A 15,930-nucleotide genomic window follows, 5' to 3' on the forward strand; every position below is an offset into this window, starting at 1 on the left:
TAGTTAAGGGATGCCACACGAAGGCAGACTTAGCACCATGTATTCCACGGTGTGAGTCCCAACCAGTTTATATTTAAAAGGCCTTGAATATAAATATATGACAATATGTTTTATTTTAAGAAAGTTCAGGCTGTAAAGAAAAAATATATATATACAGAATTTTTTAAATTAGCAAAATATTTTATCACTCAGTCTTTAAACGATCCTCCTTTAAAGATCCTCCTTTGTATATAAGCCACAAAATACATAATGTATTATGTAATATAATAGTTTACACTTAAAAGAATGTGTCTACTTCATTATTTCCCTCGCAGTACCGCCTAACTCAGGACACCAACGAGTATCAAATTCTTTTTTTCAATTATATATAATTCAGGATTTTCCAGCAATCTAAAGTAGCACCAGTTGGTCTTTCTACAGTAAAGCACTGCCCAAAAGAATCAGAGCTCTCTGAGACTTTAAGTCTATAAGAGTTTGGTATTATCCAACCATTAAAGTCAATCAAATCAGACTCCTGACCAATTTTAGGGAATTAAACCTGATATATGTATGACTGCTAACAACAGTAGCAGGGTGAATATATATATATATATATATACATACACATATATATGCACAAAGTCCGCTTCTCCTAACAGCAATCAACTCAAAAAATGTTAGCTATGGCTGGCTGGATGTAAACCTGTAAGTATTAACCCAGAGCAGCTGTCCTCTAGCCCTCAGGAACTCTGAGCTCCACCATCAGAAGAGTAAGCTCACAGTCCTGTTAGCCACATGCCGCATGTATTTAATTTTCAACATCTGCTGGCTTCATGCTTCTATGCTTTCCATTCCCAGTGCACATTCTTCACAAATTCAGTAGCTTCCTTCTTCTGCGTTTGTAAATGTTGTTGATTGTGGAAACCATCCATGTTTACTTTGAATCCCAGGCCATTTCTGGGCCAGCTCTAATTACTTACAGATGCGGACTTTGCTGCTTCCTATGGCTATATTTTTGAAGCACAGGCTTAGTATTTCCATTATAAGGTATAAATGTATAACACACTGCATCTAAAATAAAGTGTTATAAAAACTTTTTGCACAATGCCAGCTCTAGTTATAGTATTTTCATATGAATTTTGAACTTTTTTGCAATCACAATTAACGCAGATCTGTTAAAAAATATATTTTTCTACCTCACCGTAGGCTCTTGGATGACCTCTTGCTAAGTCACAAATCAGTATTAATGTCTCAGTGAACTCACACGCTGTTACTTTCAATATGCAGCAGTGCACTAGACATGCTTTCACTGCTTGCCAACATCAACGTTCTCTATAGAAAACACTACCCTGGAGGCATCATCTGCACAAAAATGTCTGTATTTTACTTTGATTGTCGGGCTCTTGAATAACATGTTTATTTATCCTCCATGCCTCTAATGTCTGACTGCAAAAAGGGAAGAGGGAAGTAAAAAAAGAGAGAAAGAGAGAGAGGAACTCTTAAGGAGCAGTCAGCTGCTCCTTGCCTGAGGACCTTGTCAGCTCTTACCTGCTCTGTTTGGCGGCAGTGTAACAACAAATTTTACACAGTCTGGGACATAAATTGGCATTTTGAACTCTGGTTATTCCTCCGGTATAATCTAATTAAAAGACACTGCCAGTGGGTTAGAAATCAGAGCATTATAAAGTTTGATAGACAGACTGACATAAAAGTGTTTCCAATTTCACAACATACTGCGTACAAGTGTAAAACTTCAGAGCCTTGGCTGGAAGAGGTTTGGGCTAACTGAATTAGTCCAACTACACGCTCTGTGGTGACTATAAGCACAATATTAGGTGCTGAAATAAGATTTCCCATATTTTCAGCTTTGAAGTCCATCCAAAGATTTTGAGACTGACGTTAGATGTCATGCTTCCAAAGAATGAGTGAACTGGTTGCTCTATGTCCACCAAACCTGTTTTTATTTTCTTTATGGGCATGAAAAAGTATAAGGTTTCCTGGTGACTTGCCAACTTTGACTTGATTGAGTCAAAACTGGGGGCCGACAGAAAACTACTTGAGGACTCTCCAAAAGTTGAATCTGTTCATCTGGACGTAGCGTTTTGTGGGAGAAACGTTTCATCACTCATCCAAGTGACTTCTTCAGTCTCAGGACTGTACAACATGACACTTTAATGATGACAAAAAAAAAACTAGACAAATGTTTCGGGTTCAGTTTAGAGACCTGCTGATGATCACGCATGTGCAGTGCAGAAGATGTTTTTTTTTAGATCAAAGTAGATGTCTCTATGTAAGACACCTTTTTTATGTAAATATTTTAACTAAAATCATGCAAATTTTAGGATTTTTCTTGTCAGTCTTTAAATCTGTGATCGACTTCAGTAGTAGAGATGCAAAAACGTGGAAAATAAAGCATATTTTCTATCAGTTCTGAGTTTTTATGTATCAGAATATGACAAAAAAAAAAATCATCTAGTACTGACCATGTTCTAAAAAGTGTGAAAAGCAGAGCGTGAAACACTAAGGACACCCCATGATACAGAAGCTACCTTTACTACCTTTGTAGTAAAGAAGTTGAAGTAAGTGTTTTCTGTATGTCTTTATCAGTCTCTCGTATCATTGTGGAGGAATTCTGGCCCACTCTTCGTTATAACCTTGCTTCAATTCACTGAGGTTTGTGGGCATTTGTTTATGCACAGCCACGTTAAAGTCCCACAACAGTATTTCTAGACTTTGTCTTGGCCATTGCAACACCTTGATTCTTTTCTTTTCAGCCGTTGTGTTGTAGATCTGCTGCTGGCATGACCCAACCTTTATCTGTAAGATAGAAGGCCTCACATTTGACTCTAGAATACTTTGGTATAGTGACTACATCACAGGTGTCAAACTCCAGGTCTCAAGGGCCGGTGTCCTGCAGGTTTTAGATGTGTCCTTGATCCAACACAGCTAATTCAAATGGCTAAATTACCTCCTCAACATGTCTCGAAGTTCTCCAGAGGCCTGGTAATGAACTAATCATTTGATTCAGGTATGTTGACCCAGTGTGTTATCTAAAACCTGCAGGACTCCGGCCCTCGAGGCCTGGAGTTTGACACCCCTGGACTACATGATGCTCAGGTCACGTGGCTGCAAAACAAGCCCGGATCATCACGCCTCCACCATTGTAGTTGACAGGTGATATCAGGTGTTTGTGGAGATGTCCTTTATGGCCCATTTTGTCTTGTCTCTTCAGAGGACACTGTTCCAAACGCAACTTTTCAAACCTAAGCTGTGCTGCCATGTTCTTTTTAGATAGAAGAGATTTTCTACTAGAAGCCCTTCCAAACAAGCCATACTTGATCACAGTTTTTCTAACTGTGCTGTCATGAACTTTAATATTTCACATTAAATTTAATATTTTAATATTTAATATTTAAGGACTGTGGACTCTTGAGATGTAGCTCTTGGGTTTTATGCAGTTTCTCTGAGCACAGCACGGTCTGACCTTGGGATAAATTTGCTGGGACGTTCACTGATGGGAAGATTGGCAGCTGTCTTGAATGTTTTCCACTTGTGAATAATTTTTTTCACTGTAGAATGATGGACTTCAAATTGTTTGGAAATGGCCTTATAACGCCCCCATATTGACGACGGCTGCAATACTTGTTGCTCTAAGATCACTGCTGATGTCTTACCCCTAAGAAAACTTCCAAAGCTTCTGGTTTTTTCAGAGGTGTTCACATTTTGTTAATCCAGTGCGCTCTATGAGAATGGTAGTGTGCACACACCCCAATGGAAAAAGCCTAGAATAAAAAAAGAATCTGATTGGGATTGTAGTCTTTTTTGGGCCGTCTAGGAAAGAAGGCCTGGCTACTACTAGAGAGTTCATGGCTAAAGCGTCTTTACTTTAGTTAAAACAGACTTACTTTGTGACAGTGAAATTCCAGGTTTGGCCTCAGCATACCATGCTACACCTACAGTATTCCTGTACCTGTGTAGTGATACCCAGTGTTAAGGCTGGAGAAACAAAATCTCAAGCATTACTAAAGCCACCAAACCTACCAACAAAACAGCACATATAATAACTTATATGCGGCTGAAAAACAAGAATTCAAAAGAATAGAAGTAAACTCTACCTTTAGGAGTTTTACCAAAAAATAAACCACTTTAAAAGAATATTTAAACAAGAGAGAAAATGTCTTTCTCCCACAAACTCCTCATCAGTTCAATTTCTGTGACTCTGAGACTAAGTAAAAACACAGAACTGTAACTGAGACAATATATTATAGAAATAACCCACAGCACAATGTGGGACCTGTTAAGAGACTATAAATAATCATAAGGCCCTCCAAAATGTCAAGGACAGCTGTGCAAAATGTTAAAGCCAATAGTCAAACAAAGCAAGCAGGCCAAAGACATTTTGTGTAGAGACTAAAACACACCACTTCACAGAGCAGGATATAGTAAATCCTACTTATCAGGAAGCATGAGACAAAAGCTGTCAAACAAAGAGGAAGCGGCTATCTCATATTTTGCAAAAGAAGACAAGTGTGACCCCAGCAATTATCCACACATTAAGAACAAATCAGTTCTTTAATTAGATCCACAAACAGTAACAGATGGACTGTTCATTTTCAATAATAACCTTGCTGATTTGGCCTGTTTTTTTTTTATCCCCAAGTACTATTTTCTTAATCCTGAACCCTTAAGTTCATGGTGGTTAAAGACTAAAATAATCAGTTAACAATGTGTGAGGGGAGGCGGAAAAGAAGATGCAACAGAAGAGAGTTTAAAGTTGCAGAGTTAAAGTTCTTTATGCTGGCTGGAGAGAATTGGAAGAAAAAGAAATCTGCACTAACCACATTCTTTTTTTAGTGTTATAGCTGAAAACAATGCACATCTTTTCTTCACTGACTGGTCTGATCGACACCCACTGGGGATGCGGGCTTCCTCAAAAGCAGGTTCAATCTTCGAGTATAATTTTCCCATTTAAAAAAGTGAAATGAGGAGCATTATGATGTGGAGCAAACAGCTCACATTATGAATTGCTCCCTCAAACTCTATAAAAGACGGACATAGAGTGACGTCAAAGATTTACTTTGAAACCTACTGCTGTGTTGTTTTTATGGAAAGAGAAGATACCACATTTGTACAAAAGGCCGGAGTGCTAGTTATCAGATAATGGCAGCAAAGTTGATTAGCAAGCCACACTAATAGGCCGAGGCACAGACACATATACCTAATTATCACTGATAAGTAAAAGACTAAATGGACTAAAAGAAAATACTAGAATTTCACTCACCAAAACTGAAAAACAAACTACTTAAAAAAGGCAGAGCTGCCCAGAAAACTATATTATTTGTCTGGCGATCCATTAAAAATGCTCCAAAACGCATCAACAGCACAAACACAGTGGAGAGGTCTAGTTCAGTGAGTCCAATTACTTGATGTGAGGCCTAGCAGACACCAAGAAAGTACAGCTACCCGTGTCATACATAAGAGTGGCCACAGCTCTAACTTTACCTGGATGGATAAAAAAAGAATGACCCCCAGCAGAATTATCGTTTAGAAGGAAACTAACCATAGAGGGCAAAACTGTTGTGTAGCATGCTATAAACATGCTTTTTAATGCTGTACAGTTGTGCATTTTAACATGGGAGTCTTTGTAGATTAACAGGTTTACAGAGCCTGCCTCAAGTGGCCACTAAAGGAACTGTAGCTCTGTGTTTCATCTCTGCTGTCCAGTACATATTACTAGACGATATAATCAGTTCTACTTCAATATGATAAAACCCCATTAACATTTTTGACTTGCTCAACAGGAAATAAAACTTTAATGAGAAAGTACATTTAGTAGGTTTGTTGACTACCTCTTCTGCTGACTCTACTTGAATATGTGGATGTGATAATCACATCCTGTCTCATCAACTGTCTCATTAACTCATTTAATACAACTAAAAAAATCAAATTCTTGGCATTCCTCAAAATATTTATAACTAGATTCCAACATCAAATGTTACTTAATGCTAGAACATTTGATGTCAGCATTCAGGATCCTCAGAAAGTTACTGTTGTCTCTTTGAAGGAGTGTATTTTTTTAGTAATCCTATTATCGAGATGGAGTAATGGTGCCCCACCAAGCTTAGTACATAATTTCTCTCTGATACCGAAGTCTGCAGATGAAAATGTACCTGTGCATAGTTACAGATGGTGTTTGTGCCAATCGCAAAACATTTTAAACATGAAATATATCACGCTACATGAAGAAGTGTTGTGTCATTTTGGAACAAAAAATGGCCATTTTGCATTGCAAAATTATTCAAGATAATTGGTGTTTTACTCATACGGCATTTTGCGATACCAGAATCCAGCATATTTTGACTTCTCTGACCTTTAAGCTGCCAAAGCTCAAACAAAATGCAGTCAAATCCCTTTTCTTTGGCTGAGCAGCAACAAATACCTTTAATTTCTGTGTATGCGCTGCAGGAATATAAGTGCAAGAAAAAATGAATGTAATTGTGTCTCCATTTGCCATCTATCAATATCTCACAGACATTGCATCCCTTTCTTCTTTTCGTAATTTTACATGGTAAATTTCCTGAGACCATAATGAGAACGAACGAAAGAAAAGAGAAGCATGAAATAGCTACCGGGTATTGTCCCCTTCCCATTCTTCTCAGTCTATGATAGCAAAGGGTTTTTATTAACATTATTTAATTATCACACATGATCTTTTTTTTTAACACTGGTCCATCTCAGCCGGTGTCCTACTCCCACTGTGTGAGTTTGTAATTTAATAAAGCTTCATTTAAAAGAGAAGTTGATTAAAAAATTAAGCTCCAGTGATCACCACAGCCTCAGCCCTCCCTATTTTATGAAAAGATCTGATATTTCATATTAAGAACATGTCGGGCAGAAATTATCACCGCAGGACAAGTTAATGCTTTCCATACAGTCATATGACAATGACAGGAAACCCCACTACAGAGAATGCCCCACTAAAACGCAGAGAATGACAGGAGCTGAAACAATTTCAATTCTTTTACAGTAGGTCAGACATTTTTTTTCTCCATATCCCTGCTGCCTGCCTATCATCTAACTGTTAATTTTTTTCATCCATAATTCACATTTTCCTGCTTCTTCTGACAGCAGGTGACTGTCAAAACTTGTCTTACATGGCTGTAAAGGAGATTTCTTATACTTCGACCTCTTTACAGCGAATGATGACACTTAACTGCAATACCAGATTGAGGCAGGAGGAAAATTCCAGCTTCCTGCCCTCTGCTTGGTCTTACTGTAAAAAAAAAAAAACTATACCAAGAGTCTAATTACTAACACTCATACAGACTCTTTGAAATACAAACTCCTTAAGTCAACCCATCTGTGCACCAAAGTGTATATGCACACGAACTCAGTGATATAGAAAATGTGCAAGCTGTCAATTCCTACTATAAAAAAAGGGGGGGAAAGTAATGATAAATGCAATCTCTACACTGCAGCTTAAAGCTAAATACCTTCTCGCTGCTGAAGAAACATAATCCACGCAATTAATGCTCGAAAATTATAGCCAGGATCTAGTGGCAGTTTTGAACCATAAGTTATTGATTTGGAAATGAAAACCTGTACTCTTCAAGGTTAAATCCAGTCCACCCTCATTACTGCTCTGTCCTTGAGAGGCCCGCACCAGGGCTGCTGCAAGGAGTAGAGAGGACTGCTTTAATGAAGGTGAATTTAATGGGATTTAATGTAGCTGGGGGCAATGGAGCAGCAGAGATATGGTTTTAACAAAGAGCAAGGGACCAAGGGTACAGCCAAGAGAGCAGCCATTTTCCTTTCTTTTTATTTATTTCACATTTGGCTGAGCAGAGTAAAAGCACACCACATTTTCGTCTGACTCAGCCCCAAGAGTCAGTGGTTACATTTCTGAAGTCAGGACAATACAGGCATCTAGCTTTCCATTGTAACAATCCCACAGATACTGCACAGAAGATATCACTTTGAAATCAATGGGTAACTATGTTTGTTTTATTTTTCTATGAAGCTTTTTTTTTAATTATACCTTTAAATATAAAAAGAAAAACAAGTGTTTTTCCCAGAAGGTACGTCAAATGTTGGTTCCTCAGTATTGTTTTCACAATAAAACGCTTGTGGTGGAGTGTTTTATCTTTCAGGAAGAAAAAGAGAAACGCTATTGAACACTGTGTACTGAAGGTAATGTGATTCAAGATAATACGATGATGAAGGTATTACACATTCACAATCATCCCTAAAAATCGTTAGGAAGCCCAGCAGGGATAAGAGTAAAATATTTGATCATTCGTACACACAACTTTTTAACATCTATTCTCTCTCTCTTCCATCTTACTGAGGTGGATGTTTTGACAGATTAAGCAATGGCATGATAGCATGCCTCTCCAGTTCAGAATTGTGTGTGTGTGTGTGCGCGCCTTAGGCTCCTTAACACAAAGCTTTAAGAGAAATAACGCTCCTACATTTTTTATTTATTTTCCTAACGTGATTCTTTTATTAATTGTATAGAGCTCTCACAAATGTTGAATCCCATCTGCCTCGTGCAATTTGGCTCTCAGCGGCGAGGTCACGATCACATGGCTGTGCCTTCAGCTTTTGTGAGCTTGATGTGAACAATGTGCGCTTTCTGCAAATAGCCTTAAATGGGCCGCTTCTACAGTAACACTCCATAAATATGCCAAAAATCTTGAACAGCAAAAAAGGAAAAAAAAAATCACTTTCATACCTGTTTTTAAAATGCTTGCACAGTCATTTCTCTTCCCTTTTCTCTCTCCCTTCCCTTACTCTTCCCACTCTGGAAATATGCTGGAGAGCTGACAGGGTGCTAATTCACAAACAGAATGAGAGGGCAAAAGCAAAGATGTGATTGTAAATGCCAGTGCAACGATATAATTCATGCAGTGTTTGTTGTTATCAGTGACAATTCTTAATATTCGCATTGAGCATCGGCCAAACTCCTTGCTGATCATTGCTTTCCCTTCCTCTAGACATGCAGTGCATCTGTCCATCCGTCACTTCTTCCCCAGTCTCTCAAAAAGAACCCAAGCAAAAAAAAGGGGTTTATCTGCTTTGAATAATAGTCATCAGTGCATTTTAAATGCTGAATCACACTGCTGATACACCACTGTAGGAGGTAGGATTAAAAACTACATTTCTCTAACGGATCAAACACAGAGCACATTTTTAAAGATATATATAAACCCAAGGCACAAGCGGCACCTAATTAAAGTATGCTTTTCAAAAACACTAACCCATATCCACGTGTGGATATGATATTTGAGCAGAGGGCAGCAGGAAATGAAGAAGAGGGCAGAGGCTATCCAGTCTTGCACTTTTTTGCTGTCCTGAGACATTTCTGCACAATCTGATGAAGACGCTAAGCAAGGGTTGATTGACAGGGGTGCTAACCTTGTATCAGCGGTCACAAACGATTTACAATGCATAAAGACAAGCTAAAGAATACGAAACGCGCAGGGCAAATGTTACAGTGTTCGTGATCCATGTAAAAGTTGCACACCAACCAGATCGGGAAATCAAAGCGCTGCTCAGCACACTTTTTACTGTCCAATCAAAATAACCCTTTATATGTAGTGTAATGTAATTAGGTACATTTAGATTCAACATAATGAGTCTTTTCCCCAGCAGATACTTTGACTCATCACAATAACAAAAACCTGTGTGTTTCTGATAATAATAACAATGGCTTTGTTCTGTTGAAATCTAGCAGTAAATTGCTTTTTTTAACATCTATGATTTTTCCACTGTGACATGTCCACAGTAAAGAAATGAAAATGTCTCTTTGAAAAAAGAGCCATAGTCACAAAAGAAGATCATGTCATCTTCCATTCTAATGAAGTTAATATAAAATCCTTTGAGGATTTATTGCATAGTGCTTATAATGTGATTGAAAAGGATATGTTTTCAGTGAAATCTCCTGGCTTCCTTGAAGACCTCCCCTGCTGACCAACCAAGAAATCTCTTCCAGACATTTCTCTTTCAGAAGATTGTCATCTTTATTTGTAAGTGAAAAGGGAACCTTGTCACTGCCAGTTAATTTTTTTGAAATTACTAAAGAGCTATGATAGCTATAAAATGAGCCGCACTGTTCACACATCTGCATTTTCCATCTAATCTTTGATTTGCATTGGTGCTGTCTGTAATCCCTCAAATGTGACTAATGGGAAATATTAAGCACAGGTTTAGGAACAAGTGCTTTTAATTAAAATGCTGGCTCACAGAGGAGCTTGGAAAAAGGGGAGGTTTTTAAACATTTTTCACAGCACTCTTTATGTTTTTATTATTCTTGCAGTTCTCAGACCTTAAAACAAAGAAAGACTACTGTCAGAAAAAATGTCCAAAGTTAAGTAAAGTCAAGTAAATAAATGGCATTTTCTCCACTGACACTTTAGAAATGGCAAAAACGTAGAGGCACTGCTTCAAACTGTTCTTAAACCTGATACACTGAGCCCTAACACTTTTTAAGATGCTGGATTTCCTTTTAACAAAACAAGGAAAGACCTTAAAACAGATGGGTGGCACAGAAAAGCGGCTCTAAAGGAATACACACAAAGACTTGCTTTATTAATTCTGACAAGAAAAGAGGCTCTCCACTTAAGCCATTCTTGAACTTCTGTTAACAGTAGTCTGTTCAACCCACATCTTACGTTACTTAATCAACAGCACTTCAAGACGTTCAAAATCTCAAGGTCATAGTGACATCATGACCTTTAAAGAATATCACATAAGGACACATTCACTATAACAACACTGATTTAAGAGCTAGCAGACTGAAACACTTGGCTTTGATGTCAAAACTCACTTCACTGCTGCTAGCAGCTCCAAAATGAAACATAAGCCGGTAATAATCGTGGCATGGTTGTGATTCATGTGCATAAAGTGCTAATTTGATTCTATAACACTCCCAAAAAAAATTAAAAGGGGTTGACTTGAAAGCACAAGTTTTAAAAAGCAGTTGAGTGCCATGACTATTCCCCGAAATGGAGATTTTTAAAACACTTTAGGATATATAGTTATCTGACTTCTTGCCAAGGATAGTTTAAAAGGATAGATACAACTCAGGTGTGCGATGTAGCTACATCTGTATTCTTGTTTTACAAGAAGTTATCTGCTGGTGCTTGGGATGTTCTACCGATTATGCTAACTGGTTACTGTCGGCTGAACTCGCATCAGAAGCATGAAAAGAACACATAGCTGCTCTCACTCAAGCTGCTGCTGAAGCATCTACATTCCTGCCCCCATCTATGGCTATGAGCTGTGGTTAGTAACTGAAAAAATTTAACTGCAGATACAGCAGAAATGAGCTTCCTCCAAAGGGTGTCTGGACTCTTTCTTACAGACAGGATGAGGAGTTTGGGCTTTTGGGAGCGACTCAAGAGCAGAACTCCACATTAAACTGAACCAGTCGAGGTGGTTTGGGCATCTCAGTAGGATGCCAACTGAATGAGACGTTCCAGACATATTCTACCTGGAAGGAAGCTGGGAGCAGACCCAGGACAGGCTGGAGATATTATATCCCTCAGTGCCTCACTGGTTAAGCTGGAGGAAGTGGCCGGGGAGAAGGAGGTCTCAGCTTCTTTGTTTAGACGGCTGCCCCACAACCCAGACCAAGACAAGCCGCAGAAAATGGATGGATGGATGGAGAGTTCGTGTACTTAGACAGTGGGGTATTAAACAAATATTTAATACTTATGTAATTTATTTACTTGAAAAAGTTGTAAATTGTAAATATTGTTTTGTTGAAGACACCAAGAAAGAAGGAGCTTCAACTGACTTTCATAAGCCAACAGTAGAGAATAAGTCAAGTCAATTTTACTCATAAAGGTCAGAATCAAAATTGTTTCGAATGGCTTTGAAATTTGTGCACCTGCCAAATTTCCACCTATCACTTATTATATGACCAACTTTGTGGACCCACCACCACCATGTTAATGCACGTGGCTTTGGAATGAGACCGTTATTATATCAGTCGTTAGTAAGAGTAACATTTGGGTGTTTGTGCACTTCACACACATGTGTGTCCCACTCCCACAGGAGAGCTACTGTACTCCGCGAAAATCTTCATGCTGCTATGATAGATACAGAATACAGAGCGGATCAAACGGGTCTGAGCCCGTCTTGAGCCTAATCATGGTCCAGAAGGTCTACAAAAGGGGGACACAGTGTCAGAATTAGACCAGCAGCGGAGGATGGTGGCCTTTTTTTGTCATGTGGTTTGATCATTACTTATGGAAGTTGGACGCACTGCTGGAAGGAAGCAAGTCAGTGTGATGTGCTCTGCTACAAATACATGTACTTTGATACATACCAACCACTGTTGCACTCCTGTTCATGGCAGAGGTATTCCCTGATGGCGCTGGCCTCATTCAGCAGGATAATGGACACTGCCACACTGCAAAATAGTTCAGGAATGGATTGAGAAACATGACAAAGAGTAAAAGTTGTTGACTTAGAATCCAAATTCCCCAAATTTCAGTCCAATCAAACATCTATAGGATGTGCAGGAAAAACAAGTCTGATCCATGAAGCCCCACCTCGCTAACTAAAAGGACCTAATAAAGGATCCACTGCTAGTTGATGGCTGATACAACAGTTTGTTCAGAGGTCTGGAAGAGTCCCCCTAAACTATGTGGCGAGTAGGCCTATGGGGAGCAAAGCTGTTGTGGCAGCAGGAGATGGACCTATACAATATTAGTTTTAATGCTGTGTCTGACTGGTGTATAATGCGTCTTGTGATTTATTTATTTATTTCTTTTTTAAGCAGGGGTGGCAGGCTCCTTCGTTTTTACCCATCAACAGCTGTAAATCAGTTAATGGTGTTGCACATGGTTACAATCCTATTTAGTGATTACTGTTTTTTTCTATGAGACAAATTCACTTAAACAATGAACTAAAGATGTCTCGATATGCAGCTCCATGCTCAAAGTTTCATGAAGCATTCAGCACTGCTAGGCCACATATGAAGCAGGGCGCAGTGCCTTCATTAATTAATGCCTATGAAGTATGATTACAAAAAATAAATAAATATAATTACTGACCCTTTTTACATATTTTTACTCACAAAATATCTTAATTGGTTATTTACATGGCTAGGTAGTCATCATGTAAATGGGACTGAAGTGGGTGCCAATTTGCTTTTTCAAAACAAACATGGGGTACTGCTGCACTTTATGTATTAGCTTTATTTTCTAACCCTACTTTGAATGCTAGGTGATGCTGTAGGGTCAGGGTAAGAGAAAACAATGCAGTGTCAGTTATGGGGCTAATTTAGACAAACTACCGGAAGTTGGAAGCTAGTAATGTGTAACATTAACAGTTGCAGAGCAGCCCTGCGAGTATCTATCTATCTATATATATATAAATAAATATAGTTTTCTTAAGCGCTTTAATCTTAAATTCTACTTGTTTTTAACTTAAATACTTCAGTGCTGGCTAAGGTGTACCATTTTTCTGGCTTTTGCAGACATTTAATGGTTAACAATGATTTAGTAGGTCGGTGGTTTTCACACTCCAGTAACAAGCATACTGTCATATAATTAGGTAGCTGACTTTTAGCATCCTTTCCCCTGACTTAAAGCCCAACTCTTAACAATTCCGTAGTCTCTTTAACAGTAGGACAATGTACTTGTTTTTTGAGGACATCTTTCTAGCATCTTAATTACTGAAAACTGTCTCCGTCCACTTTTTCCATTCCTTTCCGAGCAAAAAACTACAGGTGACAGCCGGAAGTGACGATTCTCCCGAAGCAAGCCAGTTTAAAACGTAATTTATTCTTTACAGGAAACAAGTACACAAAAAAGTTACTTTTTAGGTTTGTCTTGCACTTGCTGAACCTTTAAAAAATTTTCACTTTGAATCATCAGGGCAAAAATGTACAACAAATTATAATTTAACTATAAACAGAAACTTATTCCTCAAATCGCTCCAGCTAACAAGAATATGAACAATTTACCACAGTTTCATAAAACGTTTCATATGCATCTATTGCATTGGACACCACTTTAAGTTTCCATGTCAAACAAAGTCTGTTTCATAAATAGATGGCTATTTGGGGTAGGTTTTTAGCCTTAAAACTAAAAGTTATGTTAAAAATTACTTATTTTTAACTTGTGTTATTCAATTGGCCATAAGGGTCTCATGGCACAAACTTTATTCAGAGCCTTTTGCAATTCATTGAAACATCATAACCCCTGACACTGTTACAATAAAAAGTCCAATAAAGCTTTTCCTGTTCCCATCAAATGGTCCTGCAGCTGTAAGCCTTCTAAAGTTTCACCCTCCTTTTCAGCTAACAACACCCATCCCTCAGGAATACCGTGACAATGGAGCTGCAAAGACAAAGCGCTCGTCACCCATGTAAAGTCTGTATGTGTCTGTCTGGAAAAGACATTGAAACAAACAGGTTGTAGGGCCAACCGGAGGCTCTTTCTCTCTCAAAATGCCTCCCAGACCTAGTGGTGTCTCTGACAGGCTCTCTCCTGGTGAGCTAGCCTCCATGATGAATGACCACCTTTCCACTCTTTATCGCCCCACTAAATCATGGGCTTACCATGTTTTTATGACCAATTTTTGCTGCTTTGTTTCACTTTCCTCTAGTTTTGAATGAAACTCCAAAGGCTGAGGGCTTATTATTGAATTGGTATTCATGTGGAGATTTGAGATCTAGCTTTATTAATCAAATTCACTGAGACAAATGTGTCAGACCTTGTTTGGACCCAAGTAATGCTCCACGGAGAGATGCTCTTATCTAAAGAGCATCTATTTGTACAATATTTTATTTTTTTTATTACGTGGTGTTGTACAGCACTTCTTTATTTTATTTTTGCTGTAATTCTAGAAATGTATAAATTATTGAAATGAATTAGGGTCAAACTTGGAGTTGGTAGTAGCCCAGACATGAGATGGGCAGGCAGACGGTCTGTCAGGACAGAGGGCCTGAAAACAGACTGGACAACTGAGATTGCTCTGAGTTTATGCCTGTCCAAGTCCTTATAGGCATGCTTCTGTCTTTAAATCTGTTTTCCGTGATGAAACCCCAAAACACATTGCAAGTTTTGATATATTTATTTAATTTTGCAAAATATAAAGCTGTATAAAAATCTAATGTTATTTTAGATTGCTGTGTCAGTATAATAGAAATAGTTATCCTTAACAATATCCTGTTTATATACTATCTAGCTTTCCTGTATCTACCTCATATTTTAGTGTTAAAGTTGTTTTATAGTTAAAGCTTTCTGCAAGTTGTCAGCCAGGGTTTTCTGTAGTGTTTATAGCAATAAGAGCTGAGACATCATAGAATAAATTTAGGTTGTCTTCTGTAACTGAAGCATCAAAACTGTGGTAATGATTGAAGTGTATAAATCTTCTTTCTTTTCTACTTTGTGTAACTGGTCAAATAGTGTTATATTGTAATGCACCAGCTGATGTTACAGCCAGAATGTTAGTCATGTGCATGATGACGCTCGTTGGTGTTTAGGATAAAAGAAAGTAAATCTTGAGTAGATGTGCAACAAACATCTTGATCTTGTCCTTTTCCAAGCTTTGGCTCCTGCAAAGCGCGGTCTGGCCAGATGTAGTGTACTCTGTCTCCCCCTAGTGGGCTTACAAAAACCGTCTTTTCTTCTGAATGACAAACTTTCCAAGGATGTTTAATAAATCATAAAATGTAACATTTTATAATTTATTAAACATTTAATAACCAAGAGCTGATCAAAAATATTTTGCACATAATTTACACTATCCTGCTTATCAGTGGGGTACAACATGATACAAAAAATATTTCTGTTTCTATTTATTTTTAGATGGAAAGGGTAGACAATCAATATTCACAACTCATTTTTAACCCTTTTATGTTAGAAACCCACAAGCCATAGAAACCCATTCTGTAGTCCACTTATGGCTTTGGGGGTTTTATGATCAATCAAT

This window comes from Oreochromis niloticus, linkage group LG1 (genome assembly GCF_001858045.2).
Source record: "Oreochromis niloticus isolate F11D_XX linkage group LG1, O_niloticus_UMD_NMBU, whole genome shotgun sequence".
In the NCBI taxonomy this organism is placed as follows: Eukaryota; Metazoa; Chordata; class Actinopteri; order Cichliformes; family Cichlidae; genus Oreochromis; species Oreochromis niloticus.